We start from the raw sequence: 5,998 nt of genomic DNA, 5'->3' as shown, positions 1-5,998 counted from the left end.
AGGGAGGGGCAAGCGCTGCCTTTTCACTTTCCCCACCCAGATTTATCCTGCCGGTCCCGGGGATTGAACCGACGAACTTCCGGTCACAAGCTCGCTTCTCTAACCGTTGGGCCACCACTGCCCACTGTATTTGTTTTCTCGGGCTCTCTAGAACCAGCGGACACACTTTCCAGTGGGTGCTTACACATCGGTGGTGGATGAGATGAGCTCCCCTCCCCCTCCTGATATGTGGAGCACTCTGAGTATCTAAAGGCGCTCATATAAATGCAATCAATTATTATTATTATTTCCCTCCATAAGCTTTTCCTCTCAATGAACAATAGAGGTAATGAAATGGCCAGTTAGCTCCTCCACTGATTTGCATAATGATATTAGTCAACCTTCTGGTTTGTATGACTTTCAGGCTACGACGAGATGAATGTTTCCATAGCTAATGTTTAGAGACTGTTTAGGCCGGATGATTTATTAAAATAGGATTTCTGATGTGCTATTTCCACAAAATGCTGCAGCCCCAATATCAATCAGTGGAATAGACTCGGTCACTTGGGACGGGGATACTGCTGCCTCTCTCTCTCTCTGTGTGTGTGTGCTGGTGCCTCTCTCTCTCTCTCTCTCTCTGTGTGTGTGTGTGCTGGTGCCTCTCTCTCTCTCTCTGTGTGTGTGTGTGTGCTGGTGCCTCTCTCTCTCTCTCTGTGTGTGTGTGTGTGTGCTGGTGCGACTGCTTATATTTCATTCAAAGTGTCTTTATTGGCATGGGAGGAAAGATACCTACAGTGTGATGCCAAAGCCATACAGTATCAGTTGAGATTATATTATAAACATTAGTATAGAGACACTGCACGAAATAGGCCACGCCCATCACGGGGGAAAAGCTCCGTTCATTTCCACACACCAGCGTCATTTTCCTTGAATTAAACATAGCTAAAAGCTGTTGTGTGGTGGGCTGCACAGACAACACATGTAAAAAATCGCCAGTTAAAGTTTTTTGTACTCCTGAGCAAAACAAGGAAGCCATTGAGAATTGGCGAGAAGAAAAATGTGGATCTAGCTGTCCAGGAAGTAAGTTGGAGGAGTGTTCATCTTCCGTATATACGATCTTTTTGTGCAACACGCAACCATGCACGCGACATAGGAGAACGCCAGGATTGGAGGGGGGGTTTCTGTTTTCCCCCGTCTTGGGCGTGGTTTCTGAATGATGACGCGTTACGCAGAGTCTCTAATACAACAGTTAATAATAATTTGATTTGATCAAGAGGCACTCCAGCAGTGCTCATATATACAGTAACATCACAGGACGCATCACTGTCATCACAGCTGTTCTAAATGTAACGTGCGTTCACAGCGTTTTTTTCTGCGCGCACTAGCAAGAGCGATATGGATTACATTCGACCTTAATTATGAACGGTATAGCCCGATCCTCCGACACGCTACGTCCTGCCAGTGAAACTCCTCGCTGTCAGGTGAAAAGAAGCGGCTGGCGACTGCACATGTATCGATCGGAGGAAGCATGTGCTAGTCTACGGCTCTCCCCAGATCGGCAGAGCTGGGGGTGGAGCCATGACCGGAACAGCTTTTGCATCTTTTGATGTAAGCACAGTAAAGCTTAATTTATACTTATTAGAAAGTGTCGCTCAGCACATGGTCGCAGACGAAAAATAAAGTGTCGCTCATGTTGCTGCATTTATGCTTCTCTCCGCGGCGCAACGGTCACGTGACGCTAGAGACAGAGGGCGGCAGAGAACTAGTGCAGACAGGCAAGAGAGGGAACGCTGTCAGTGAACCCACGTCGGAGGCAAGATGTAACTGCAGCCGCATATAACGACACACAACCACACAATCACCTCCTCTCTCTCTGGGAAGTTGGTCACGGTGTTCTTTGTGATTTTCACAAAGTCATACATCAAGGACCTGCTGATAAAAATACCGGGGACACGCTCATTAATTTCATTTCAGCGAAAACTAAAACAAGGAAGTCGCGCGTGCCCGTCTACTGTATATCATGGTCTATATAGCCAATCAGACTTGCGCGACATTATGTGACGTAGTCAGCGACACTAGACATTTCACTAGGTAGCAGACACTGCTGCTCGCAGACACTTGAAAGTGTCGACTCAAGTCCTCATTTCTGTCGGCGACCGTTTCAAAAGTGTCGACAGACGAAGCATAAATTGGGCTTAAGTCAGATTAATGTTAGATTACAGTCCTCTCATCTGCTGAAACGTGCTGATGCAGCAACAAATATAGTGATGTCGCAAAAGGACAAATCCTTCTGGAGCAGAAAAACGCAAGACAAAGAAAAAGACGATGAGGGTGTCTGGGCGATAGACTGCGAATGATAATATTATTGCCGGGTGGTGGGTGGGGTGCGGGGGGGTGCTTAGGGCCCCATAAAGGCTTGGGCCGGCCCTGTAACTCGCATGGATGTGAAATGAACAGTTTTGCCAAAGCATCTAATTTGAATAATTTGGGGGGGAAATAGAGTATGCTAAGATATTAGATAAAGATAAACTTAATGATCCCTGTGGAAATAGTAGGTCTTACAGCAACAAACAATAAGAGGATACGGGGGGGAGCAAATATATAGCATATAGCAGGGTATTTAGAAAGAATGCAGCTGCCAGCATGTTGAGAAGAAAAGCATGGGAAGGTATGGATTTCAGGGTGCAAAATAGCAGCACTTAAGTTAAGTAAAAAGAAGTGAAAAATGTGTGAGAAATTGTAGCAGAAAAAATGCATGTGACGCGCAGTGAAATCAGTGCTAAACATCAGTGTGCATGAATATGAAATATAGCCTATACAATTGAGGAAATTAGCCTACATAAACATCGACCACTTGCATGACTGTGTGTTTGCATGCGCCCACTACTCCCTCCCTCCCTCTCCCTCCCTCCCTTCGCTCTCTCTCCCTCCATCCCTATACCCTCTCTCTCATCTCTCTCTCTCTCCGTCCCTCTCTCTCTCTCTCTCTCTCTCTCTCATCTCTCTCTCTCCGTCTCTCTCTCTCTCTGTCTCTCTCTCTCTCTCCATGCATCGCAGGCTGGCTGTCAATTGCAACAGTGGCAGAAAGCTGGACCACACACCCGGTCAGTCTAGACCGTGCACGGATCTCCTCTCCACAGAGAGAGAGAGGGGAGAGAGAGAGAGAAGGGAGAGAGGGAAGAGAGAGAGAGAGCACCTTACATTCCCAACGGATATTTTTTCTGATTTACAGAGCCTACCACACATTTACAGTAGCCTACCTACAACAGGTACGTTTTCTCCACTCTTCTGCTATCTATAGATATAGCTATAGCCTATGCTATTTTAGCCTAGGTTTGTTATTTGTATTTATTTATTTATTTATTTATTTATGTATTTATTTATTTATCTATTTATTTATTTATGTTATTTATTTATTTTCTTTATTTATTCACTATTAGCAAAAATAAAGCAAAACTTGGACCGAATTTTACTTGGAAGCCACATCTTACAATAAAATCACACTCAGGTGCGCGCGCAATCAGGACAGGTGTCCCTAACTGATAGTTTGACTTGTCATATACACTGGCTCACTGGCCGGATGAATAGAAAGCTATTTTCTCTGTCATCGGACATTGCTCTAGGCTACTTTATCCCTGGGAATAGCCGATAGTCGATATGTGCTGTTATAGACGTTTTGGTAGCAAATGTCAAAACCTAAAGAATGGGGAATGTGGTGACACTGTCTGAATGAATGTGAATGAGTGAATGACAGTGGGATGTCTTTCCATCACTTTGTGTGCTGTGGATGTTGTGTGTGCTGACCGTGCTGCTGTGTTCATGCTTCTTCTTCCAGCTTGGTGCTGCCTGGTGATGATGTCCAACACAAGTTTAGCTACAGTATCTGATGTCACCTGAAGTCACCATTGCCTGGATTGAATATAGGCTGTAGGCTATGTGGAAGTAGGCTATGTGGAAGTAGGCTAATTGTTATTTGTATTAGGGCTGTCACTTTTCATTCGAAATTCGAATGCAACTTCGAATGTGGGGGAGGGGTTCGTGTTCGATATGTAAATTGACTGTTCGATTTTTTTTTTTTTTTTTTTTTATGAACCAAAATTAACCAACTGCTGCTTGCTGGTAATGTTAATCCCATGTCAGAAAAAGTCTCCAGATTTGTCGCGTTAGTCTCTTCTGAGAAAGATTGTCTCCAGGGTCTGAAAAGTTGTCTCGAGTTGGATGCAGCCAAGTTTGTGAGGCAGTGTTGTGACTGTGAGCATCCAAGCTAACACGTCGGGCTGATGCCCGGTGGCCTGGACTGATTTTTTTTTTTTTTTTAACACATTCACTGCCAGCTGTTTTTTTTTTTACTGTAGGTAGCTTCTGCCAGAGGGTTTTTTTGAGGATTCTGGCTCATCTTTCAAGACCTGAGGATTCTTTTCTGCTAAGATTTTGTGAACACAAAATATCTAAAAAGAACTACGGTAATAGAATGTGTGCTTTCTCTGTCTAAAAGAGTTAGTTTGTAGAGTTAGTAGTTATGTAGGCATTAGCACTTGAATACAGCATGGTTTCAGCGTCTGAAAATTTAAGCTGAGATAAATAGCTTTTTGTGAAATTCGATAGAACAGTCACTTTAACCATTCATTTTTGGCATCAGTAAGACGTCAGACATCTAAACAATAGTTTTGAACAGTAATTTCCTCCATAACAGCAGGAAACACCCCTCTCCTTCAAACTCCTCCCTCCGTGTGTGTTCTTCTTGGCTGCAGCGGGCGTGTCACAAGCTCGTTTCTGTTGCTGCTGTAACCTCGCGTCACCAGGCTCACTGCTTTGCTGCTGCTCCTGTCTGCTGGCGGCCGCTGGGCAAGTCTGGATGGGCTCGCTCGTTTCTTGGAGTTTCGGTTGAGAGCTTTGATGAAGCTTTTGCGATTCTGGTCTTATTTATGCTGCGTGTTTCAAAGTGTGTTCCACCCGTAATCTATTATGCAAATTTGCAATCCCTCACCACCAGCAATCAGCGCGAAAGCGAAAGCGTTTTCGCCAATCCATTCTACAGTATGAGAATGGTTTCATCGCGCGTTCCCCTGCAGTTTTGGCTCTGCTTTTTCTAGTCTGGGAGAGCACTGTCGCCACTTAGCGGGTCGGTGGAATGGGTTGTACACGTTCGGTGGCTCCAATATTTATATAAGAGATGTAAAAGGGTTAGATGCACATCCCACGGTCAAAAAAAAAAAAATCTTTTTTTTGGCGTATTAACACGTCATTGGCAGTCAACCGTTGGATTTTTTTTGACGTATTAACACGTCATTGGCAGTGAACGTGTTAATCAACCAAAAAACTTCGAATATATTCGAACGAATTTCGGGCAATTAAAGTTCGTTCAAACTTTATTTTGGGAAAAAGTGACAGCCCTAATTTGTATAGCCTACAGGAGGACACAAGTGGTCTGCACTCTGCACTACTTTTTTCTTGGCCCACAGACGGGGCCGTAAGTAGGGTTTAGGAATTAGTCAAGTGAGGTCCAGAATTTGCGGTGTGTTTTTTGCATTTCGGGATGAGCAAAATTCACAGCAAAATGACACCTACAAACATAACCAAGCTATACACTAAACATAACCAAGCTATACACAATACAATACACACTACACTACACTAATACTAATACTATACACTACACAATACACTATACACTACACGCAAACTCATTTAGGCTATCTATTAAAGGAACGTGCCAACATTTTGGGAGAGCCCCGCGCCGCTCCTGCTAACTACAATGGTAGTAAACAGCTGCACCCGGGTTCAGTCACCAAGGAATCAAGCCTAGGAATCAAGCCTAGGAATCAACCCTAGGAATCCAAAGTTATGGGAAATGGTCATTTTCCAAGTAAATATTATACCAGGAAGTACGGTACTGATGACTGCACACAGCACATGCGCTCCAGTCAACACGGAAGTAACTTTAGTTCCGCCACGTTAGTTTTGGCTATGGATTTACTTCGAAAATGACAGTTTCCCCTAACTATGGATTATTTCATGG

Source organism: Poromitra crassiceps (assembly GCF_964638095.1).
Source record: "Poromitra crassiceps genome assembly, chromosome: 5".
Taxonomy (NCBI): Eukaryota; Metazoa; Chordata; class Actinopteri; order Beryciformes; family Melamphaidae; genus Poromitra; species Poromitra crassiceps.
This window is presented reverse-complemented; position numbering follows the sequence as displayed.